Source organism: Schistocerca nitens, chromosome 5 (genome assembly GCF_023898315.1).
Source record: "Schistocerca nitens isolate TAMUIC-IGC-003100 chromosome 5, iqSchNite1.1, whole genome shotgun sequence".
NCBI classification, from domain to species: Eukaryota; Metazoa; Arthropoda; class Insecta; order Orthoptera; family Acrididae; genus Schistocerca; species Schistocerca nitens.
Genome location: NC_064618.1, coordinates 398078291 through 398105892, shown reverse-complemented (window position 1 = coordinate 398105892; position 27602 = coordinate 398078291). Strand labels below are relative to the sequence as shown.

Sequence of the window (27602 nt, the reverse complement as noted above, 5' to 3'; positions counted from 1 at the left end):
AGTATCGCCGTGGATATCCTCAATCCCGTTGGTAGTGACCACCTCCTCATCCTTCTCACCATCTCCTCCACCTGCGGCCCTCCACGCGCCCCCCACCCTTGCCCCCCAAAGTCCAACCATGACTACCACTGCACCGACTGAGATACCTACCAGGACTCCATTGCCTCACAGACTGAAAGGCACCCCCTTTCCTTTCACCATCCTGCTGACATCACCCATGCCTCTTCCTTCCTCCAGAAGACCATCGCTGACGCTGTGTAGGCTCACGCTCCTACCAAACTCATCTACCCTCACCACACTACACTTTCCCCATGGGCCATCCTCCTTCTTCGTGAGTCCCGGAGGCTCTACCGCTCTTTTCTCCGCACCTGTGACTGGGATACACTCCTCCGCCACTGGAAATTACAACGACACATCCAGAACCTCCTTAAAGCAAAGAAACGCCGGCATTGGCGCCAGACATGTACAAGCCTCAACTCCACCCTCCCTCTCAACTCCTGGAAGTACTGGTCAGCCTTCCTCCGCCTTACTGGTAGCCATCCCACTCTGCATTATCCTCTTCTCCATGACAACTGCCCCTTCCCTGACAATCTCAGTATGGCTAACCATTCTGCTTCCCACCTAACCGAGATCTTCTCCATTCCTGACGATCCTCATTTGATTACTCCCTCTTCCCCACCATCCTTGAATGCACTGATACTTCTGTCCCACTGCTCGCTTCCAGTTTCTGGCACTTGGATCAGTTACCTTCCTCAGACATAAACACACCCATCATTGCACATGGCATCACACTCATCCTCCACTCCAAACGCAACACTACCCCTGGTCACGACAGTGTCACCTGCTGTCACCTCAAGGAATACCCCCACCCTTCCTGGCTACCCTTGATACCCTGTACAACATCCTCCTCTCCACTGGCATCTACCCCTACCTGTGGAAGATTTACCATGTCCTGCTGTTCCCTAAATGCAACAAACACCCTCTGACACCTCTTCTTATCATCTCATCTGCCTCACCTCCATGTTCAGTAAGGTCTTCGAATCCATCCTCTCCCACTGTATTCATATCCACCTTAACCTGCACCACCTCCTTCCCCTTACCCAGTGTGGCTTCTGGCCCTCCTTCTCAGCTGACGACCAGATTCTTAACCTTACCAGTCTTCTTTCCCTCCAACTTAACTCCCATCACTCCGCTATCTTTGTTACCCTCAACTCCAGAGTGCCTGCGACTGTGTTTGGCATCCCACGCCCCTCTTCAAACTCCAGACATATGCTCTCCCTATCAATTTTGTCTCGTTGCTTCCTTCCTCTCCCATCGTCCCTCCTATGTCACTATTCTCAATTCCAACTCCCGTACTTTCTATTCTACTGCTGATGTGCCCCAAGGCTCCATCCCTTCCCCTCTCCTCTATTTCCTGTAGACTGCTGATATGCCCAACTGCCCCCCGCCCCCCTCCCCCCCACCTATTCATCTTCTCCAATTTGCTGATGACACCACCTTTCTGGCTCTTTATCCTGTCCTTCAACAGTCCCAATGTACGCTCCAAACCCACATTGACCAGTTCACAACTAGGTGCAACCAGTGGTTCAGACCCTGGTTATCATCATAGGCCACACCACTCGCTCCTTCTGTCTCCATGATTTCTACCTAACCATTTATGGGTGTCCTATTCACCTCACTCTCACCCTGAAATACCTAGGCCTCACTCTTGACCGCCACTTCACCTGGACTCTCCATCTCCTTATGATACAACACAAAGCCCACAATGGACTCTGCCTCCTGAAACTCCTGTCCAGCCGGACATGGGGACTGCATCCTTCCACCATCCTTCACACCTCCAAATCCTGTATCCACCACAACTTTTCCTATGCCAGTTATGCTTGGATTTCCACTGTTCCCAGATTCTATAAGGCTCTCCACCTCTCCTTTCATATCCACCTTCCGTCCACCAGATGCATCCTCTATGATCTCATCCCCTTCCCCCACCTCCTTCTTTTCCTTGAACACATCTGCAACCAGTGTATCACAAGCCGGTATTAGAATGCAGTTTTGTGTGAAAATTTCAAAGCAATCAGTCAAGAACTTTTGTTGATACGCGATTTTTAACAAATAGAATACCTTTTTAAACTGCAATTTAATACAGCACTGTAGATGTTTCTCGCATCCTAGCGTCCAAAGCCTCCTGTGTTCCTAATATTTCCTCTCAAATAACTCTTTGACTCCCTCTTCACATGATGTTTTCAGACATCCTAATCTCCTTCTGTAAGTCGAAATCCCTTCCATAATCTTCTTAGGGCTTCTGTCCTCACCAAAGCCGCATACGTGGCTAAAGGATTTCAAACTATTTACTTTGATTATATTCATTACTGTGGTGCTCTGGTTAATTCTCTTATCAATGCCTTCGTTTTTAATTTTATATCGTAGTGCCAAGCTACAGCAATATCTCCGAAATCCCATCTCCATTGACCAAATGTTCCTCCTAATTGTACCAGTTATTTCCCTTGTTTCTACTCCACTCATTGGTATTCTTTCTATATCAGTTTTAAATATCCTAATCTTCGTTTCTGATCTAATACGTATGGTTCACGAGACGGAGATAAAACAATTTTTTTTATAATGTCAGAGCGGCAGTTTGAGCAAAATTGATGTACATGATTAGCTCATACCTATGTAGAGAATTTAAAATAAGTCTAAACAAATATCAGCAAGCGTGAGCCTCCGCCGAGCTCCACCAGAAGTATAGACTAATTCTGAGTGCCGATCCCTTATTTAGACGGTAGTGAAAAACTGTAGATTGGCTAGTGTGCATTCATAGCGGTCCGCAGATATTTTAGCAAGAGGGGCTCAGATTATAAAATTGCCATTCTCATTACCTGATTCAGTGCGAAGAACACATCATGTACCAGTAAGTATGTCTGACTTGAGATACACAAAATACATTATCTACGACGTCTGATAGTTACTCAGTCGTCATTTGCTGAAGGCAGATTATATTTTTTTAACAACCTGCAATTACAGACTCATGTAAGTTAATCCAGTTTATCAAACGAGTTAGGAAATAAAGATAGAAAGTGTTCACAAAAGTTATTTTTATTTGCATACCAACAATGATATGCTGACACTAAAAATGTGTGGTCAGCGTGACGGACTGTCAATCCTAAGGGCCCGGGTTCGATTCCCGCCTGAGTCGGAGATTTTCTCCGCTCAGGGACTGGGTGTTGTGTTGTCCTAATCATCATTTCATCCCCATCGACGCGCAAGTCGCCGAAGTGACACCAGGCGAACGGTCTACCCGACGGGAGGGCCTCGCCACACGACCTTATTATTATTTATTACTAACAATTAAAAATCTGAAATAGAAAAAAGAATCAGTTCAATTGAGGAAAACCAGTTTGATATCAACACACAAGCCATCTAAAAATGTCACTGATTAATACTCCTCAAAATAAAAGATAAATCTGCAGTAAATTAAAAAAGCACTTACACGAAACTGCTGCTGACTATAGCATATTTTTTGCCTCCAGAATTTAATGTCAGATCTTTTTAATGGATTTATGGCGTTACTTTCTATTTTCTATTTTGAACAGTTAATTGACAAAATAAAACATGATTTGGTAGAGCACAGAATAAAAGTCTTTAGAAAAGTACATATTTTTTGGTTGTTTCGATAAAATATAATCCAGGACCAACATTCGACGAGATTAATGTAGGAAACCTTCCAAAGGAGCCATCAAATTGGTCAACGAAACCGACGTCTGAGAGTCTAGGAGTGAACCTAGATAGTCCACGTCTCCCCGGTGTGACATTTTCCAGCAAAGCCAGTCGTTTGCCAGCAGTCTGCGGCTCCGGCCGAGGTTTGTCACTGCCGTACAGACAATGAAATATTATGTACACGGTTGTAAAATTAAATGCAGTACATGCCATAGACCAAACAGAACAAAACTCTGTATAGTATTTTCGTGTGTCAATAGCTAACAGCGGTAGTTCAGCTATGATAACGAAGGAATTAATTTTGCAAAGGTAATTATTTAATAAATTGATTTAAAGAAATGTTGATAATGTGATTGGTGCAAGGTAGAAGTCCTGGGATAGTGAGAATCAGAAGAGTAAACTGAATGGCTATGATCGGTCCAAGCCAATAGGAAGAGAGCGTCTTCGCGTGCATTTTGTATGGCGAGAGGCAGTCCGTGCTGGAGTCAGGGAGGATGCAGGGATGGAACATCATGACGGTTGGTCGTGTTAGCACAGAGCTCTGAAGAGGTGTGTTAATTTTGGGTGATCTTTAACTTAAAAAGAATGTGGTCAGAAAATGTTTACGGACAAACAGCAAAGATGAATGTGCGAACTGTGAACTTGCTGTGTGAATTGTAACCCTTTTCTATGAATAACGCCTATTTGCGTAGCATACTGCACTGATCGTAACCTGGAAGTGGAAGTTCGAAGCCATCAGTTTGGAGAGTACGCAGCGAGCATACAATCCACATAGAGTCTGTGTGTATTCGTCCAGTAACAGGTTAGGGTGTAAACCATAAGGTGGCTATTAAGAGTGATTGTGATTACATATGAATGTTGTATCTGGAACTCTAACTTAGTCCAGCCTTTGTAGTTGAAATCGTATCCAAGGAGTGACAACGTATTGGAATTGTGTAATAAAATGTGTAATAAATCCTCTGATCTTGTAATAGATATTTTATTTTCAGTGTAACTTGAGCATTATATTTTGTATTTCACTATGGTGCACACAGAAGTAAATATTCACTGTTAATAAAATATTTTAGAAATAAAAAGTGTGTCATCGGTCCAATCGAGGGCATTGGTTTCCTTCATCAGGCCAGGCATTTTCCATTAATAATATATACTGTAATAGCTACTAAACACTACATACATCCAAATAAACATTAATGCTTTTGATATTTTTAATTTTTAGAAGGTTTTTTTCTGGACCTGAAAGTAAATCACAAGTATTGGAACCCATGGAAGCCAAAAGTAGAAACCTCCCCTTTCAAGAGAAAAAAGTGAAAACAAACATTTGGCTGGTTATTACAAACTGTTTGAAAAGTTATAATAAAAACCGTTGCTTAGACCTAGGATTAGACAAAACGAAACTTTGATAGGCCTACACTTCTTGACTTTCTTCACACAGACTTTAGTTACAGTTTCCACAACAGAACATTTTTGTCCAAGAGATTCCGGCCTATATTAGCCCCAGATGATGAGTCGACCCTATTAGGTCGAGGCCTAAGTGGTTCCAGATTTAGCTCATTGACATGTGCTTGTCTTGCAATGACATCATCCATTTCAGACTGCATCACGGCTCCAAATGGCAGTCTTGAAAAAGCGTTCGTATTTACATTTTGAAAATTCATTCACTGCAGTCCCTATTATTGCAGCCTGTCCATATCCTTTATTGAAGAGCTACGTTTTTTCTGAGAAACTTCTCCATCTCTGCAATGTATTAACTACTCACAGGCTTAAAAAACGAAACGACCAATTTTTGTAGCTTGTGGATAAAAAGTGAAAACAAATATAAAAGTAGAAACCTCCCCTTTCAAGAGAAAAAAGTGAAAACAAACATTTGGCTGGTTATTACAAACTGTTTGAAAAGTTATAATAAAAACCGTTGCTTAGACCTAGGATTAGACAAAACGAAACTTTGATAGGCCTACACTTCTTGACTTTCTTCACACAGACTTTAGTTACAGTTTCCACAACAGAACATTTTTGCCCTTTGCCTAACGCCAGCACGATTTCCATCAGCCCACTCTTTACATAACAAACACTGAATCATCTCTTGTTTTATGTCACTGCAACAGATGCGTTAAAACCATGATTCCTTCCAGGATCCAGACTCAGACTTCTCTGAAACTTCTGATGGAAACGAGAGTTGAACTCTAGCTCACTTCCTTTTTACATCTATTCGTTGTTTTCTTTCTACCCTTTTTTGTTTTCCGCTTCTTCCAGTCTCTGTTTGTATGGACTGCTCGTGATAACTATGGTTTCCTGAGCATTATTCAAACTTATTCCTCGAGCGAATTTGTCCAGTGTGGGAGATTTCATTCATGAAAACTTATAATGCTAATGTTGCTGCACCCACTGGAAGAGATTCCGGCCTATCTTGACCCCAGATGATGAGTCGACACTATTGGGTCGAGGCCTAAGTGGTTCCAGATTTAGCTCATTGACATGTGCATCTATTGAAATGACATCATCCATTTCAGACTGCATCACGACTCCAAATGGCAGTCTTGCAAAAGCGTTCGTATTTACATTTTGAAAAGTCATTCACTGCAGTCCCTATTATTGCAGCCTGTCCATATCCTTTATTGAAGAGCTACGTTTTTTTCTGAGAAACTTCTCCATCTCTGCAATGTAGTAACTACTCACAGGCTTAAAAAACGAAACGACCAATTTTTTTAGCTTGTGGATAGTATGGCCTGGCAGTGATAATAGGTTGATTTCACTTTTTCGATCGGTATCAAAGGCATCGAGAGTGAGTTGAATGGCCACCAAGTAGAAGCAATACTGACCTTCTCTCTTCCTTGTGAGATGAACGGTATTGATGAAATGCCTTAACCACCACAAAAATATATCGTTATTGATATATAACCACTTTCTGGATTGTAGGCAAAAGTGGTTCATGGTGGAGCTCTATCTTCTAACTCTTCTACTGAACGTGAAAGTTTGCGAACAATTAAAAGTGGGACATAGAAGTCAGCTACACTTGTGCAGCAAACTGCATAAGTAGAGTTCCCTCTTTCGCCAGTGGCTATTGACCCAACAGCCCTTTTACTTTTGTGGGCAAGCACCTAGTTTCTCCTCCGCTGCCACGTGCAGGTCAGGGGGGTATTTCCAATAACTTGTTTTCTCTCTGCAGTCAAATAGGTTTTCCCTGCTGACCGTCTTTATAAATTTGCTCGCGGCACGCTATAAGTTCTGGCGGCCGCATTGATGCCCATATCACCACTTCGTACTGCAGTTAAGGCACGACAGGTATGATCTTCACGCCACTCTCCATATTTCACTGCTGAAGGTATCTAGGATAGAAGCCATACATACGATGAAGAGATGTATAATTACTAGTATTAATTAAATAATTATTATTAATTAATTAATGATTGCAATACTAACTACGAATCACTATTTTTAATTTAAATAGCTCAATAGCACTAATTATTAAGGGAAAGCAGCAGGTGAGAGACGCAATACTACCAGGGCTAAAGGAAACGAAAACTAGAATAATATATGATTCTGTATACAGTAAATGAGTGATGCCATCGCCACTTCCCTCCTAGAAGCTAACTAGGACGGTTGTTTTTCACCACTTCAGGCTCCAACCATGAACAGAAATTAATTACGCGTTTGATCGTTTTGTTATGAAAAGTAAAGGCTAAAGGAAAGGGTACAATACTTTTATTATATTTTATTTGTTTCATTTTTTGTTGTTATGTTTTCTTTTTTTCTATCTTCTCCCGGGGATATCCACAGCAGCCAGACAATGGGATGTCCAGGTCGTCTTTTCGTTTAGTGAGGGTGAAACACACTGTAATTACCGTCGATGTATCTCATCAGTCCATCATGTGCTTTATCATCAATCTCTTCTTGCACCCGGTATACCCCAATGGTCTGGACTCGCGTAAACAATGACCCCAAGTAATGCGCAAAGAGCGAAACATACGACGCCTTGCGCCGTAAAACTGTGTAGTTGTTCGTTAAATAGTGCAAAAAATCTAACAACCCTGCAACGCCCTCACTAAAAAAGTATGACCATGCCATACGCTTAAACCACACCGTGGCGTTATGACGAGTAGCAGGATAATAACTGACGTCGGGATGGATCAGTTCGGTAGCAACAATGCCAGCATGGGCCGTTTGAGGAGCTAGCAGTCGGCAGCCGTTTCACTAACGAAACGGTGCATGTCGGTGTTTACAGCGGCTCGACTGGGGCAGCAAGGGTCCTCGGCAAGATGTCTTGTGTATAAACGTTATCACATACTACAGCTCCATCACCGCGGTGGGAAGGAAAGGCGAATGTTTGTTACTTCACACCTGCTTCCAGCCAACCGCAGGATGTCGGCATTCAATCACAGTAGCAGGAAGTGTCCGTCCAAAGTAGCGGCAGAAGTCCTTGATTCTAGAAGTTCGATTGATTCGTAGGACATTCAACACATAACTCATGTTGACCAGATAGGTGCGAATGTGGCACAGTGCCGGTGTGATATGTCCAACACGAATCGGTGGCCGGAGGGACTGAGACACCACCTGCTCAATCAGCGAACCAATGAGAGTGTCCTTGTCCGAAGTACGTAGGCGATGCATCGTCCGCAGAAGCGCGAGCCCTATTGTGCACGTTTATCATTCCAATGCCGCCTGCATGTGTGAACAACAATAGTGTCTGGCAGCGGGTATGAACACCCTACCACAGCTGACGAAATGAGCTAAGGCCGTCTGGAACTTGGCAGCTACCGTAGCGGCCATTGGGAGGACGTGTGTGTAGTGAGTTTCGGAGCGATGTAGACACTGACAAAATCTACACGCATGATCAAGTCAAGAGTTCGAAAGGTGTGGAGGCGAACCTGCGTGCGGATCACATTAAGTAGTCTGCGATACGTAGCTGTTGCTGTACGCTGCACGTTCCCATGGAAGGTCACTCCCAAACATTTCAAGGCTGGGACCTTGATAAAGGGCACTGGCGTACTCATATTGAGTTCCCTGCGACTTCTGCAGCTTGATACGGCTCCCGACCACCTCGCCGTATCGCTGAAGCCATGCGATTGCCGTACATATATCTCATGCCGACCTCGCCTAGAAAACTACATCGTCCAAGTAAGCACAGCATTTAAAATGCAGATTGCGGAGGTGAATGCCGCCCAAACGCCACCGTAGACTATATATTGCTGGCTAGAGGGCGACGGCGAAGAGAAAGTCTGACAGAGGGCATCCTTGTCGCACTGAGCGCTCATTAGTGAATGATGACGAGCGGCAGCCATTCACCAGGACTGTGGAAGGGATCCGTGGATGAGACGGTGAGCCACACCCGCCGATATTGGGGACAGGCATATCTTCTTTAAGACAGCCTGCAAGAAATGGTGCTCAGCTCGGTCAAACGCGTGGTCTAGGTGAGCTGCCACGAGGTCGCCTTCTAAGTGGCACGCCGATATGAGCGCCACCACGTCTCTGTAAGAGCTTAACGCTGTGTGTATCTTACTACCACCTTCCAGACATGTTTGGTCGGCTTGAATGGCATCTTTGACAGTAGCGAGGAGACGAACAGGAAGTATCCTGGCGAACAGCTTGTAATCCGAATTCACTAATGTCAACCGCCAGAAGTCTTGCGGTCTGCACACCTCCGCTTGGTTTTGGCACTGGTGTGATCATTCCCTCCAAAAGTTCTGGAAGGGGGGGGGGGCGGGAAAGTCTGGATCAAAGAGTACGCAGCACATGTGCTGCCAAACTTCCCCATCATGTCAGGAAAGGTGCTATAAAATTCAAGCGGAAGACCATCAGGTCCAGGGGATTAGTTTCTTTCGCCCCACGACAAGGCTCTGACTCTATTTCCCACGTGACGGCCTCCAAGAATGTGAAGTCGTCTTGTGCCCTACGCGAAAGTGGCAGGCCGTGCAGGACGTCCGCAACGTCTTTTTCTAGCCGTTGACCTGCTAGATAGAGAGTGCGATAATAATCTGTAAGGGCACTGGAGATGACGTCTGTCTCTGCGCGTTGCCCGTTGCCCGTCCACAACTGCCGTGATGAGTCGTCTCTTAAGGTGTCTCCGTTCTCTGACGATGTGATAGAGAGAGGCACGTTCCTCTGGGATGGAATCTTGCAGTCTCGTTAGAACTCGCGTGCTGTCCAATCTGTCAGCATTGATCTGCAGAAGCCGTGCCTGTGTCCAGTGGACATCCGTTTGGCGCTTTGGCGAAGTTTGTTGCGACGCTAGTTCTTGCAAGGTCGTATAGTAAAACCCAGAGGTAAATTGGGGCCAAAGCACCCTGTCTCATCCATAGGCCATGAGTCTGCGGCGAATAGCTGGTTTGGCGCATTGTGTCCATCATCGTGTCACAGAATCATAGGTATGACGTCGTCGCTCACATTGGTGCCAGGTATCAGTGACGGCTATATGGCAAGCCTCTTCCCGCAAAAAGTTGACTTTAAGAGTCCAAGGTCCTTACAGTGGGTCGTCTGTTGTTGTGGCAGAGCCACGGCGCAGATGAAGGCCTGGTGGTCGGTGAAAGAAGTGGGCCAAAGCTCGGGACCGACAGCCGCTGCCTGAAGACATCGGGAAACGTAAATCCTGTCCAAGCTGCTGGCCGAGTGGCTGGTGAAGTTGTATATCCGTGTCTGTCACGGTGGAGTAGTGACCATATACCCAGACCATAGCATGAAGGGCTGGACACGGGACATGGTGAGGGATCTGACTCTTAGGGCGTAAGATGCTGTTGAAGTCCCCGCCCAACATTAAGTGCTCTGTAGAGCCTTGGAACAGCGGAGCTACCTTAGTACAGTAATAGAGTGTTCGCGCTCGACGCTTCGCAGTACCAGACGGGGCATACAGATTCACAAGGTGGACTGCGCCAAAGATGAGCGCAATGCCTCGTGCTGATGGCAAATATTGAAGATTCATTGGTTCTATGCCATCGCGTAGTAGTATGGCCGTACCATCGACACCGTTCGTAGTTGTGTTGACGTAACACGTGTATCCATAAACATCCAGACGCAGATCAGGCCTTACCTCTTGAAGAAACACAAAGTTCGCTGTCCGAATCATGTCATTTAAAAGCTTGATTCTGATCGTGGAACTAATGCCGTTGACATTGACTGTACCTATCCGATACACCTGTGTCATTGGATAGCACGATAACGTCGCCCGTTTGACCGTCCCTGGTAACCGCACCATACATGTTCCTGATCGGCAGAGACAATATGTCCGTCCCAAGATTCGCCGACCGCGGGTATCAGTTTGTCGCTCGAGTCTGCCATTATTCTATCCGTCTCCATCTCGGACGCCAAATGACCAGGCTGGAGGTCTGCTACGTTAGCGACGGATGACGTTCATCTGGTGTCTTAGCTGCGAAATCGCCATGGAGCTCGTCGGTGGTTTGAGTATCGTCAGCTTGTCTTTGTCCTTCGACGAACCAGGAACTGTTGGAATGAGGTCCACAGCCCGGGCCGCAGAGGGATTTTCCTCATCATCCTGCAACGTGTCACTATCACGCGAAGCATTTCTTGCGAACAGCCTCCTCTTATTTCGTCATTTGGGCAACTTCTGCTTGCGGGAACGCGTGTCCGCATCCTGTGGATCACGACAAACAGTTAGCACCTCCTGCATCTCCGTGTCTGAGCCGAAATCGATTTGGTGATTCTCTCCTTCCTCACACGGCTGGAGTGCAGACGTGGTCGCCGCTGTAGAGCACGTCGGCGGCTCCGAAGTAGGCTGCGTCCTCGTGGGTTCGGAAACCGGGCCCGCGGGGGTCGATAACGGAACAACGTCCGCGACCGTCATGTTCCCCAGTGCTTCAACGTATGTAATAGGCAGCGTCGTCGGTTGCGCTGTAGGAGTCGTGTGTGCATGTGGTAGCTGGACCAGGCGTGTCTGCAGGCATTCGGAGCGAACATGGCCTTCCTGCCCGCACCGTGAACAAGCCCGCTGTTGACCGTCATAAATGACGATCGCTCGACAGCCATCAATGGTCACGTACCACGGGATATGTTTGCGCATTTCGATTCGCACCTGACGCACTCCGTTCAGAACAGGATACGTCTCAAACGTGTGCTACTTTCCTTCCACGTGACTTACTACTTCCCCGTCAGGCCGCATCACGTTCACGTCAAGCGTGGCCGGAACTTCAAGTGGCAGCTCGAAGATTCGTATAGTCCGAACGCCGACTCCTGCATGCTCGACAGTCACTACACCCATGTTGGCGTCCGAGTGGTGGAAACGATATCCATTTACGGAACGACGAATAAACGTTTCGCACGCGGCTTCGTCGAAAAAATTCAGGTAAATTGTACTGGATACGAACGAAATATGTAGTCCGAGAAGTTCCTGTGGATCGACGTGCGTTACTTAACGCAGGAAACGCGGTACTTCGTATGCCTTGGGTCGTGAGTACTGAGCATGGAACATTAAATTTAATCGTGGCGCCATCGTCGTTCGAGGTGATTTGTTGACAGTACAACACCAATACCAGCGCGAGTAAACAACGTCCCTCGCGGAACGCCGCACAGGACCCCACGCACGTCCACTTCACAACACGACTGAGAGCCGACTGCGTTTATTAGGCGATTGCGTTAACCATTACGCCATCTGGACACAGTGTTTATGGCAAGTGTGCGGACAATTAAAAGCGGTGCCTTCTTTGTTTCAAGGACTTTTCTATGGGAATTGGGAAACGACTTGTCCACAAATAAATTTAGTGAATAGCCATAGGTACTTCATTCATACTCTCTATCACCTATTCAGGATAAGGCAACCAATTTGCACCACAACAAGCGGAATTTTGTTCGTGACTCTCAGTGAGCCATGACTTTTCCCTTAATCGGAAGGGAAGACTTTGATTTAGTTATCAGCGGTTCCGAAAGTACAATGGTCGCAACGGCTCTGTGAGAACAAACTCAGCCCCAACAAAGGGAAGTGCGAGATCGGCAGGACCTTACGGAGACCGACAAAGCAAAGCATTTATTGATAGATAATTTGCTAATGATAAGGATTAAGGGGGCGGGGGTTACAAGCTGCTCTTATGTCGGAGTGAAGTTTCATTGAAGTGATGAATGCAGATAGACTTTAGTATGACATCTTTATTACAAAAAGGGCGTAAAAGAGAACTTGCATAAATAAAAAGAAAATAATGTTGTTATTTTCGCTCATACAGATGCTATTGAACATAATTTTGCGGGAGGAAGGAAAGCTTGATCCAGCAGTCTTCCCTCTCCACAATAGCGAAGAAAGAGGTGTGACGGAAAGATGAACAGGGGCTCTGATCGTTGTAAATAAATACTGCGCAATCATTTGTACAAAGGAGTGGAATTTCCATCATGCACTCGCCACTACCGTAGACTAAACAGAGCAAGGGATAAATACCAGAATAAGGAAGTGCCAAAGTGGTCTACTACCGGAAACCAGGTAACTCACGGGAATATCCGTCATAGCAATACTCATTTAAGGGAAGAAAAATAAAATAAAATAAAATTACTGCAAGGCTAAGAAGCGGCTTTGGAACTAGCAGTATGCAAGACCAACCGCTCTCCAAGCGTTCTAGCAGAAAGGACCGTGAGTCTAGTTCGCGAAGTTACAATCTAGAAACTTAAATCCACACGCGTATATCAACAAAAAGACTAAACAAGAGATGCTGAAGGCGATACTGCAACTTTGAGGACCACAACCTTTACTCCGATATGATCCATAGCTGACCTCGCGCTCGTAATGGACAAAGATCAGACGCTAAATCCAACATTACTCACGAACTATCGAATTTACGAAACAAAATTTATGAGATACGAAAAGAAAATAGCGCTCTGTCACTAACGAATCCCTAATGCTCTAAGTGCATTATTACCAACTAAGTGGGCATTCACTGAGTACACACATGCTTACCGAAATCAAAATCGCGACCTCAGTCCTCCACCAGCGAGCAGGAACAGAACAGCACTGACCGAGGTTCCACGTCTCCAAAGGGTATCTTGGAGCATTGGGTCGCGAGAATTGACGCTCCCCTTACCCGGCCAATCAGAGGCAACGGGACTGCCGCGAAACACTATGCCGTTATGAATAGCCTCCCGGACACCGGAAAATGGCTCGTGATTCGTCAGAAGACGGTCAGAATTTCGTCAAGGAGTGAGAAGTTAAGCTTCAGGGTTGGTACCACAACTTGTGATACTAAGAAGGGGGGCGATTTTGGCCACTACATATCATTCAGACTGGTCCCACAAGCTCCCTACGGCAACGATCAACAAGGGAAAAGAGAAGCCATCATGGCCTCTCCAGGGAGAGTGCTTTGTTGGGTTCACAAATAACGAAAAATATACTGCGTCCATCCTCTCTCGCTGTCCAGCGTAATATTGCTATAAAAATTGTCCAGCCACTTAGATATCCCACTGAAATTGTAAAATGATGAAAGAATTGCAAAGTTATGATATCAGCCGCGTCAGGACAGTATGCGGAATTACCAGCGACGAGTGAAAATATTTACCGGATGAACTGCCACCCCTGAAGAAACGATATTACCGGCCAGTGTTCAACAGAAGATCCCAAAGAGGATGGCAATAGATAATCGCACAACATCAATTCTGAGGAAAACAGCACACCACTTCTGAGCTGTGGTTGCCTGACTGACGTATCTGAAGATTCCGGTGAAGATATCAAGAGAAGATACTGACAGGGTATAACACTATAAATTGACGACACAACCCGACTAGCGTATCAAACAGATTTTCAAAGAATAGCGTCAATAGGCAATCAGAACATAATACAATCTACTTTTATAGTTGTGGAATCTGTAGAAACTATTAGCGGTGTTAAAATATATTGATGTACAGTTGAGATCTCTCAAGATCAATATCGTAAATCAATCCACAATATATAAGAAAATTTCTGAGTACACTACAGAGAATCTTTATAGATGGATTCTCTAAACTAATGTATGTTCGTTGGGCCTATACTTTGGTAACAACAACTTCCTTCAGTAGTGTAACACCACAGTTTTATTTAGGCTGTTAGTGCTGAAAAGAGTAGGCAACCTGTACGCGTATGTTATATGCAACACAATTAATCTGACACCGACACAATGGATAAATAGTTTTTTTTTCTTCTCAGAAGATGTCCAGCTCCACCTCAATTCAACACCCAAATAAAAACTCACAACGTAGTAATTCCAAGTCGGCAAATCACAAAATCACAAATTACTGCCCTAGTTATAACTTCCGCTCAAATGAATGCCAATATAGTTTGTTACGATAAAACAATCCTATGTCTGTGCCCTGTATTTGAAGAGGTTTAATATAAAATGGTATTTCTTTAGATAATAAAATAAATCGTTATTTCCATCAGATTGTTAAATCAACGTTAAAGAAAATTAACGACACAAAAACGCCTATTTGCGATCAACTGATCTGATAGACAAATGACTACTGTTTGCGTATTGTTTCGATGTGATAAAATATATCTTTTCTACCAGAGGCAGTTAACTTCTCTGACAGCTTAAACTTTATATCGTAACTGTCAAAATTTAATCTTATGCTTTTCTGAAACTTCCTGGCAGATTAAAACTGTGTGCCCGACCGAGACTCGAACTCGGGACCTTTGCCTTTCGCGGGCAAGTGCTCTACCATCTGAGCTACCGAAGCACGACTCACGCCCGGTACTCACTGCTTTACTTCTGCCAGTATCTCGTCTCCTACCTTCCAAACTTTACAGAAGCTCTCCTGCGAACCTTGCAGAACTAGCACTCCTGAAAGAAAGGATACTGTGGAGACATGGCTTAGCCACAGCCTTTTCTTTTCACTTTACAGAAAAACGTTACTAAATATTTCTCTTCAGAAGTATTTGTATTATTATTTCTGCATTGACACAAGAATATAGTAGTATTAAATAACTACTCAATAAGTTCGGACACCAGTGGAACTTTGATTTTAATTTAACGCTGAACGTTAATTTATTGGCCTTAAGGAACGTTACAGAATATTTCAGTCTTTTATGTTTCAACAATTTCAGTTGTTATATAATCTTTTGCTGGAAAATATTCGTAAAAAATCCGGTATTGAATAATAAATCAAAAATAAAGAAAAACAAATCACTAAGCTCCACCGCCACTTTTGTCCCTGTATGAAATAATGTACAAGACTCAACCTCTTCAGGCGTTGGACATTCTCGGTTACTAACCCTTTTTAAAATATCTTTTTCCTGCAATGTAGAATAAAAACTATTTTTAGTCTGTCCGGTAATTGTTCACTTTACTTACTATCCAATAGTAATGTCATCACCGTAAGTGCTCACAGTTATTGAACTCGCAATTGCATATTTCAGTATGAAATGGGAAGAACAACTATTACAATAGTATAAATTCTTTATGTGAAATGACCAGGATTTAATCACACAATCGTTTACACTTTCCACAGGGGATAGTAGGCACTACCACCAACAAATATACCATACATATACCGATACCTAGCATCAAAATAAATCAGTATACGACAGAGGCTTCACTTACGCTTGTCGTCACTTTCTCATCAATTGATGGGTTCGCGTATTTTACAATATAGAACTACTATCCCGAAGACAACGAAAATTCAACAAAAATCACCTGCGTCACTTTTCAACCCAAACAAAATTTATTCTGAAATTAACTTCAGATGCTACACCGAACCTCTGTTCAACTTTCTGGGACAGCTCAGTCCTTACTTTATAAACCATTTGGAAGCATCTAGCTTCAAAACTTCCCATTTCAATCAACATAAGAACAATCTCCGACCGAGAATTATTTCCTTTTTTACAACGAACTGTATATGGTTGTTCACTCACCTTAAGTGAAAACAGACTTATCTTCTTCAGAATTTAACGAAAACATGAGCCTTACGTAAGTGATGACAAATTTCAAACTTTCCAATCAGGATAGAATCCAATATTATCTTGCTAATTTTCCTTTCTTTACGTATCGATGTAAATACGTAAGTCAGATCATAAATTCTCCTACTGCAAGATATAATATTGATTAAGCGTCAAACGACGAACTCGTGTCCTAACCATGAACAAACGACGAACTCTGTGTCTACTTCAGACCTACTTCGGACATACTACTAAAATTCTTATTCTTTTACATCATTGTTGTTTTAAATGATTAACTCTTCTTTGGCCTTCTGTATTCTTTTTTCTTTAGACGCCCGGTCGCTGTTGTACCGCGATTGGCAGCCAAGCCCACCTCTTTGTCGTGCGCTCTATAACATACAACAGAATTCCTTTTAACAAATAAAATTTATAGATTTATTATCCAACCACTTTGGGTATTTTAAGGCTACGTACATATTGTGCTGATAAAATATAAGCGAATTTTTACTCAGGGGCAGCACACGGACCAGGACTCAAACCCGGTATCTCCTGCTTCCTAAACAGTTGCATTACCCACTACGCCATCCGGACGCAGTGTTTATGGCAGATGTGTGGACTATCTCGGCATGCTCCCTTACTGATCCACATTTCCACCTGACGCCAACTACCCGCAGTCCCTCTCCATGTCCTCCATGCCCGCTAATTTTAGGTTCCCGCAAGACGTTAAACGAAATGTCCGTCAGTACTGAAGGTGGTGGATTCATTGCCAGTACGAAACAGTTATATGAATACGTGGTGTATGCCTGAAAAAGAGGTACCACTTGAAATCCACAGCTGCGATGCATATTGTATAAACTGAAGGACGAGGGGGTTGGCTGATATGGCGGTGGGGCGGGGGAGGGGGGGGGGAGGAAAGGGAAGGTGCTTATGATATCAGCTGCATCCCGACTTTACGCGGAATCAGCGGCGACGAGTGAAAATGTGTGCTGGACTAAGACTGAAACACAGGATCTCCTGCTTACTAGGCAGTTGTGTTAACCACTAATCCATCCAGACACAGCATTTATCGCAAATACGTGGACTATCTCGGCACGCTCTGTGGCCGACTCACATTCCCACCTAGCGCCACACGTGCGGAACATCCCCCTCCACGCTCAGTTTACATACTATGTATCACAGCTGCGGATTTCGCGTGCTGTCTTTTCTTTCGGGCAGCTGGACGTTGTGACCGAGCGGTTCTCGTCGCTTCAGTCCGGAACTGCGCTGCCGCTACGGTCGCAGGTTCGAATCCTGCCTGTGGCATGGATGTGTGTGATGTCCTTAGGTTAGTTACGTTTAAGTAGTTCAAAGTCTAGGGGACTGATGACCTCAGATGTTAAGTCCTATAGTGCTCAGAGCCATGTGAGCCATTTTTCTTTCGGACATATCAGGAAGAACAGACACCACACACTCATATAACTGATCCCCCTCGATGGGTAATGAATTCACAATATTCAGTGCCGATGCAAATTTCTTTCGACCTCCTGGGGAATCTAAAATTGGCGAGCATGGAGGACGTGAACGGATACAGCGGATATATGACGGTACGTGGGAATGTGACCCGGCCGGAGAACGTGCCAAGATAGTCCACGCGTCGGCGAAATTTTGCGTCCGGATGGCGCAGTGGTTAACAAAACTGCCAAGTAAGCAGGAGATGGTTCAAAAATGGCTCTGAGCACTATGGGACTCAACTGCTGTGGTCATCAGTCCCCTAGAACTTAGAACTACTTAAACCTAACTAACCTAAGGACAGCACACACATCCATGCCCGAGGCAGGATTCGAACCTGCGACCGTAGCAGTCGCACGGTTCCGGACTGCGCGCCTAGAACCGCGAGACCACCGCGGCCGGCTAAGCAGGAGATCCCGAGTTCTAGTACGGCATCCCTTTTTACTCGTTGCCGCTGATATTATAATTTCCTTCACTTTCCTATCCTTTTTACCCCGCCACCTACAACTTACATAATATATATGATTTATTCAATTAAATGTTACCAGTTGTTATTCAGTTAATTGTTACTCAACTAATTCAGTTTTTATTATTTAATTAAGTCTATCATTAACCATTTCTCACTTAGTTGTTAATTATTCAAGTACTTACTACAAGTAATTTTTAGTCAATTAATATTCGTGATATTAAGTCAAATATCGCGTTTGTTTGGTATGTAACCCGAATAACTCCTCCAACAACAATCACATATACAGTTCCCACCAATGGACTACCAGCTCTTTCATGGAAACTCGAAATGGTTCATTCAAGGCCATTCACGAGGCATCGTGTAACAACACTCAGTTTCCGGACGCAACACGTAGCTTTATATTGTAATATGAAAAAATAGTGTGCATTGCTCGTACTTCCCAAACATGGCAGCAGAATCTGATTTATTAGTACCATAACACTCCGACATTTCAATCATTAATACTAGTGAATTTGAACAACATAGTAAAAAGCTACATTCTTCACTGTTGCTCTGTTTCTTTATGTAACAGCTCATCACTACGATGGTGAATCCTTAGCAACACAGGATACACTGTTAGTATGCGTCTGTTGTCAGTATCCACAGAGAAATCGAGACGGTCCATCGATGGGGTAGACCCATCGATAGCAGTCCTACCGTTGTAGCTTGGCAAATCTTAAACCGAAAACATGTTATGCACCCTGTTCTCAGGCCTGCGGCTAATTTCTACTACAGATTCTCTAGTCGAGATATTATACTGGCAGTTTCAGGGAAGGCACGTACTGCAGAACATCACCGAAAGGTCAGTGGACCATTCTTGTGCAGGAACAATCTGCGCCGCCGCAAACCCTACTGCTTTCGTTACTCAATGACTGTGTGTTGCCCTGTGTTGCACCCAACATAATTTGACAAGGTACCAGCTTTTGGAGAAAGCATTTCTTCCGAACTAGAAATTTAAATTTTTTCCCTGTCATCTGGGACAGAAAATGGTACTTCCTCTTTTCGTCTGAAGTATTTGGGTGCATAATGAAGTACAGACGAACAAAACTGTAGTGTAAGGTGCCCGCGTTCTTCAGAGTCCAGTAGTGTGAGTCGACCGTAAAAACTGAATGTAGTCTCAGCAAACTGACGGGTCTCTTTTGTCGTGATCGACTTGTGCAGTAGGGGTAGGCGCTATATTCTTATGTGGAAAGGTAGGGAATGTGGGACAGGCGTACTGGAGCCATGTCCGCACTTTTCTGCGTTTTGGGAATATTCCTTTCTCTAGGTCTGTAGGTCGACAAGGGTAGAGAAAAGAACTGGCGCCTTTATTGACGTAATCTATTGTTAGAGGTTGACAACTGCCACAGCTGCAAGATAGCATCGAAACCGCTGCCGTTACAAGAAAACGGTATAATTTCCCGTAAACATCCAAACAGTCAGGTTTTGTAAGTATTGCTAAACAAACATTGTTTCCCGTTGTACTCGGTAATGATAAATCTGCCGTTTAGTGGAGTCAAAGACAATAATTTCTGTAGATTCGTGAGAATTCAGTACTGAAAAAAGTCTGTACTCGAGATTCGAAAAGGGAACACCATTAAGAGTGTAACGAACTGCCGATGGTGGCTCGTACCATTACCGCCCATGTTTGTCGTTTCTGATCAGAAGAGATCCCTTCTGGTTTCTGGCGGCTATTTGAAAAGATGTTGCCTACACATGAAGTCGAAGCTCACCCATAGCAGTGTTGACATGCCCTATTGCCGACGTTTGGTAGAGTCATGTGAAGGATCTAAATCGGATTCTCAGGCGGTTTTGCGACCGTATAGGCTGTAGATTACTTGATTAATGTCATACATTGGAGAGGTGTTGGGATGTGCTTAATAGATCAGAAGTCCATAGCAGAAAGGAGGTAGCTACACGGGTAGCGGAATCTTTGTAGAGTGGACTGGGAGTTTTTTTAGGTTAGGGCATGTCGGGAAAGTTCAAACAGGGGTACACCTTCAAAATCGTCATAGGTACTGAAAAACTGGCAAATTCTGAAGACAATTTACGTGCTGTTTTCTACACGCACCCAACGGTGTACAGAAATGACAGATTAAATTCAGCAGGTAGTGGCGTATTTGTTACTGTTGGAAGTAGCTTATCTGACAGTGAAATTGAAGCAGGTAGTTGCTTTGACAAGGGGACCACACAGAAATCGCACATTAAAAATTTTTACATTTATTGTAGGTGAAGTTCAGAACAAAGCAAACTATCGGGAAAATCGACTTTGTACTTTTCCAAACATGTGTAGCATGCCAAAATAAGCCACATAGTTTTCGAGTAGCAATGTGATTCTGTGACAAAATGCTTCCTCGATGTGTCGGGAGGCTGGGTTCGCTCCAGGTGAAATAAAATTTTTAAAGAAAAGTGCATGTTCTACAAACATTCGCCTGAAGCGTACATTACACTCTAAGACAAAAGAAATAATTTCACCACGAACGAATTGTCCTAATGTGATAGAGACAAACAACTGATTACAGTTTCAGAGAAATTATATTATTTATTCAAAAGAAAGAGCTTCAAAGATTGAGTAATTCAGTAAGTGTTGGTCCACCTGTGGCCATTATGTAAGCACTTTGCACTGACTGACAGAGTTGTTGGACGTCCTCCTGAGCGATATCGTGCCAAATTGTGTCCAATTGACGTAGTATATCGTCAAAACGCGAAGATGGTTGAGTGCCCTGCCCATAACGCTCGAAACGTTCCCAATTGTGGATAAATCCGGCGTCCTTTCTGGCCAAAGTAGGGTTTGGCAAACACGAAGACAGGCAGAGGAAACTCTCGCCCCGTGCGGGAGAGGATTGTCTTACTGAAATGTGAGCCCAGGATGGTTTTCCGTGAAGGGCAACAAAACGGAGCCTAGAACAACAACAACATAGTAACCACAACACACCCCTGCGCTGTAAGGGTGTAGGGGATGACAACCAAAGGGGTTCTGCTATGAAATCAAATGGCACTCCAGACGATCACTCCTGGTTGTTGGGCTGTATGGCGGACGATTTTCAGGTTGGTACCCCACCGCTGTCTGGAGTGTCTCCAGCCAGAGACCTCTTCCCTGATCATCGAGGCTCAGTTTGAAGTGGGACTCATCACTGAAGATAATTATGCTCTAGTCAATGAGATTCCAGGCCGAGGAAGCCTGAAGGCACTCCGGACAACGGTGGGATACCAAACCGACTGTCGACCATCGTAGGTCCCAATAACTAGGACTAATGGTCTGGGGAGCAATTTCTTTTCATAGCAAGAACCATTTGGTTTCATTCGCGGTAAACTTACAACACAGCGGGGAATCGTGGATATTCCATGCCCCGTTTTGTTGCCTTTATGGCAAGCCATCGTGGGCTTACATTTCAGCGAGATAATGTCCAGCCGCAAACCACGAGAGTTTCTACTGCTTGTCAAATCCTACCTCGGACAGAAAGGTCGTCGGACCTCACCCCAACTGTGAATGTTTGTAGCATTATTGGCAGAGCTTTCGACCATTCGGGATTCTGACGACCTTACGTGCCGGTTGGACAGAATTTTGCACGATATCCTTCAGAAGAGCGTCCAACAGTTCTATAAATCAATGCCAGGCCGAATAAGTGCTTGCAAGAGGGCCAGAGATGGACCAATGTGCTACTGAATTTCTCAACTGGTGAAGCTCTTTCTCTTGAATAAATCACTAAATTTTTCTGAAATTGTAATGATTTGTTTGTCTGTACATGCACATCACAATGACCCATTTCGGTTCCATTCGGATGATTCCTTCTTGATACGTCGCTCTTTTTTGTCTTTTTTTTGTCTTAGTGTACATAAAGTGTAGGAGGCTGGTAATCGGCCGTTATTTTTTCCCGTTCATTGCAAATAGCTACATTATTTAAAAATAAAATTCATCAAGTACACGCTAAATAACTCATCTAATTGTTCTTTACAAGAAAAATGCATGCCTTCTTACTTCTAGTTGTACATTACACACAAAAGGATCCGGTTTTCAATGGAAAAAAATTCTTAATTACCAATCTTTTATTGAAGATTGCTAATCCATGTTATATCGTCACAAATCTATCGTTTTGATTTCACGCTTCACGCAAATGGTCCTGGAACATGCATCTTACTTTAAATATTTAATTCTGCCAGCATTCAGACCCAGGCCTCCCACACATCAATTGAGTACTCTGCTTGCCAAAAGAACACCACCATACTTCAGAATATTAAAAGTGTTCGGAAAACTTCAGATTCGATTTCCTCGAGTACTCTGAGCGCTGCATCGAACTGCTTTGGGAGAGATGTACTTGATTTCTGAATTTCTCCTATCATAAATACAAAAAATTACAAAAATTCGATTGTCGTGTTGTCCCCTTGTGAGTTACTACGGGTAAAGGATATACCTGACAACCGAAATAAATTATTAGTTCCTTTTGCCGATTCCCTGACTCAGACAACATAGTCGCTGGAAAGTTCAGGAGATATTTAAGCCTCATTTCCCGTAGATACCTGACTCACGGTATTGTCGTTGATGGGAACTTCAATCATCCGTCGATTTGCTGGCGAAGATACTTTTATAGTCGGTGGTAGGTGTGAAACAACGTCCGACATTATACTGCAAGCTGTCTCCTAAATTACACTGACCTATTAATTTAGGAGTAGAGACGAAGTGTAAAGAATTGCAATGGCACACGAGGCATACTAGCGACAAAAAATTCTGAGCAACTAGAGAGCTACATAACGGATAAAGGAATTAATGAACACAAGATCATGGTAACGAGAAGGAATACTGAACCATGCAAATCCACCAAAAATGAATGAAAAACATATGTATCTGTTTAAAAACCAAGAGACAGATTGGTGCCTTCCCAGAGTCAGTCACCATTTCTTCCACACTGATTATATAAGCGCCGACAAATATTGGTTCAACTTCAATGAAATAGTATTGACGGCAGCTGAGAGTTTAATATCAAGTAAATTAATAAGAGACAGAACAGATCCCTCTTGGCAAGCAGAACGGTCAGGGTGCTGTTACAGAACCAACCACTTTTATACCACTTTCATAAGATCGCACCATCTCCATGATTCACAACCGTTTACAGAAGCTCGAAACAGTGCAAAATTCATTACGAGGTGCCTTTAACAAAGTTCTATAACGAAATATTGTATCATAAACTTGCAAAAAATTCAAAGATTTTCTGCTTGTATAGAAAGTATACCAGCAACATGACGTATTTATTACCTTCGTTGTGTAATAGCAGTGGTAATGTAACCCACAAGAACTTCACTAAACCACAGTTACCAAACACAGCGTTCCATGATGTGGACAGGTGAGGCGGTTATACTTTATACTGAGGTGTGGAAGGAGAGATTTGTGTGTTCCAGTAGCCGGCCGGTGTGACCGAGCGGTTCTAGACGCTTCAGTCTGGAACAGCGCGACCGCTACGGTCGCAGGTTCGAATCCTGCCACGGGCATGGATATGTGTGATGTCCTTAGGTTAGTTAGGTTTAAGTAGTTCTAAGTTCTAGAGGACTGATGACCTCAGATGTTAAGTCCCATAACGCTCAGAGCCATTTGTGTTGGAATAATGTGCGGACTGGATTTGGATGTTTCGATGGTACTGATAGGCGTGTCATGCGAGAGATCGGTAGTGGCTCATATACAGGGCAAGTGTGGGCAATGAAGTTGTTGTTATGAGGAAACGAAATAGTGTGAAATAAAAAAAATAATAAAACTTCTTAGCGACATACCTGATAGCTCACGCTTGAAAATTGCTCTCCAGAACACAGAAAAAAAATGGGAAATTGCTTTAAGACGCATTTAGTTGCAGAAAAACATACCACGGAAAAATTAATTACCATCTCTGTAGTGAAAGAAAAGAAATACACGTATAAAATTTCTTACCTTGGAGAAACACCAGTTTTTAAAGTGGAATAATGAGTTCTAAGCTCTGTTAAAAATTTGCTTGAAGTCCAGAAACATTATCGGCAAAATTCATGAGGGAATGAAATAAGCGGAAGATCAAGATCATTTTACGTTTAGGTCCCATAGATGATGTCATTAGAGATGGAACACAAGCTCGAATAGGGAAAAAGGCGGGAGAGAGGGGGATGAATATCAGCCAAGCCTTTTAAAAGGAGTCATCCCGATATTTGCCTTGAGCGATTTAGCTCAACCATGAAATAAGTAAACCAGGATAACGAGATGGAGATTTTGCAATTTTCTAACATCGCATCTTCCGTTTGTAGTACAGCATGATCACCTGACAGCACCCTATAGGATTCCTTTTTTATTTTCTTATTTTATTTTATTTATTTGTTTAGAGTCATTAGTCATGCAAATGGTTTGTTGCGGTGTGCCACGAATTCCTTTCCTGTGTCATCCTTTTCGTCTCAAAGTGCCAATTGCAAAGTACATCCTCAATTATTTCCTGGATGTATTCCAATCTCTATCTTTCACTACACTTTTTACCCTCTACAGTTTGCTCTAGTACCGTGGAAGTTAATCCCTGATGTCTTAACACATATCCTACCACCATTCCCTTCTTCTTGTCCGTGTTTTACTCATATTCCTTTCCTCTCCGATTCAGTGGAGAACCTAAACATGCTTTACCTTATCAGTTTGTAGCACCATACTGTAATGCTTGCAAATGGACTTAAAAATTTCTCTACAAAATCATGGTTTATGTTTTTATAAATGTTAACAAGAACTCTTTGTAGCTCATCAATATTTGGTAGCATTACGCTGACTAGAACATTCGATCTGACGGCGATAGCCACAGATCGAATCTTGTTCAAACAGTAACTTCACTTTTTATGCAGCAGATAATAATCAGATCTTTTCTAAGTTAAAGTCCGTTCAACGCCGCAGTTTAAACTTCCCGCTTGTAGTCAATTATTGACGTACTGCCAAGCATGTATTTTACGCCTGGGCAGGCATAGCCGCATAAATAGCATACAGAGTTTTCATTCTAACTTCCTATGAAAATGATCATTTGAGGAATCATTTTAAATTTTAGATGTTCTGTATCTAAGTGAAGCTGAATTAGATACTTTGAACTTACGCAACGGTAGCTGCTAATTATAACGTCTCCGCCCTCCCATATTTTAAATACAAAATTCAAATGGTTCAAATGGCTCTGAGCACTATGAAGCTTAACATCGGAGGTCATCAGTCCCCTAGAACTTAGAACTACTTAAACCTAACTAACCTAAGGACATCACACACATCCATGCCCGAGGCAGGATTCGAACCTGCGACCGTATTAGTCGCGCGGTTCCGGACTGAAGCGCGTAGAACCGCTCGGTCAACGCGGCCGGCTTTTTAAATGCAAATACGTTACTTGAAAAGTTTGTTTCCCTAGTCTCCTCCTTCCGAAAACGTTACTGGTGGAGCCCAGCGTAGGACTCGATCCACATAGGTAACTTTATGTAATTAAGCGTGTATAAAATGTTATCTTGTCTTAGTACTAAAACTTGCTCTCGTTTTTCATGCTCTGCGACTATAACCATTGGCAGGGACATGATTCACAGTATTATTGCAAGAATTGAGAGACTAAAAAGCTGAGCAACTGGCATATTTTTGACGATTGTTAAGAGTTTGACTCCAACAGAAAATTTATCTGGCTAAAACGTCGCGGCACAGCGCGATGGTAAAATTAACTTCTAGTATGGGTTTTCTTTGCTGTTCGCGTGTGGTGCTTTTCCCGTCATGAGAAAGCGCTAGGAAAATAATTTGTCAGTGCCCACATTGACTGTGTACAAAATTTTAATATTTCAAAATTTATATATTTGTTTTTCACAATATGTCGGAAACAGTAATGTGTAGAGAGTGATTACAGATATTCTTGCTGTGTCCAGCTAGAGAGAATATTTCAGTTGTCGATTTTCATGTTAATAGTGGAGACCCGCCAGGGTAGCCGAGCGCGCTTACGCGCTGCTTCCTGGACTCGGGTAGAACGACGAAGGCCGGTGTGCCAGCCAGCCTGGGTGTGGATTTTAGGCGGTTTTCCACATCCCGCTAGGTGAATATCGGGCTGGTCCCCACGTTTCGCCTCAGTTACACGCGTCGCAGACATTTTGAAACACGCTCGCACTATTTCACGATTTACGCGGACAGTTCGGGTACACTGATTCCGTCCTGGGGGGTACGGGGAGGCGGCAGGAAGGGCATCCGGCCATCCCTAACACTAACACTGCCAAATCCGTTGTAACCACGCCGACCCTGCGGTTGCTGCGGGACTATGGCGTAAGCGAAAGAAAAAAATTTTCATGTTAACAGTGGAGTAAACGTGAGTGAAATTGCTGACATACCAAACACGTAACCTGAAGTGATAAATATTTGTGTACTGGTGTCGTGCTTATGAGTACGTTAAGGATGCATATGCAGCTTATAGCAGTGATGTTTCAAGTGTCGAATGCTGATAATTTTGATGCAACAGATGGCGAATTCGCCGAAGATAGAAACGATAACACGAACATTACCGTAGATGGATGTGAATCACTCGCGGATAGCAATAACGTTGCAATCGCAACAACAGATCTCAGTTCTGATTTTACCTGAAGATATTTCGAAGACTGAACAGTATTCTCCTTTGGTAATTCTCATGGGAATGACGAGACAACAGTCGCATCAGATTAGAAAGCAGTTGCACCAGATAAGACAGCAGCTGGATCATTTCTGAATGAAAGCCAGCAGCAGCTGAATCATTTCGGAAATTAAAATAGACAGCAATTGGACCATTTTGAAACCGAAATCTCCACATGTTTGTATTCTCAATTGAAACCAATAAAAGCTGAGCTAACCGAACTTGTAAATAACCAGGTTACTGAACACGTGCGTTCTGAATTTGCTCCATTAACAGCCGCGCAGAAATGCACGGCATCCCAGTTAGCGGAAACTCACAAGGAACAACGGACTATGTCAACACAAATGACAACGTTAATCTCAGAAGTGGTCAGGCTCACGGTTAGGCAGCATGCAGTAGAAACTGATATGTGGAATTTCCAAGTTGCTTACCGTGAAGTTACGGAAACAGTCAGAAAACTTTCCGAAGAGGTGACTATTAGGCCTTTACGAAC

At 43.6% G+C, this 27602-nt stretch overlaps 1 protein-coding gene across 2 annotated transcripts in view; it reads right to left on the bottom strand.

Moving 5' to 3' along the window:
- LOC126259482 (methyl farnesoate epoxidase-like) overlaps positions 1-27602 on the bottom strand; it is a 206785-nt gene that overhangs the window by 79470 nt on the left and 99713 nt on the right. The window lies entirely within an intron of this gene.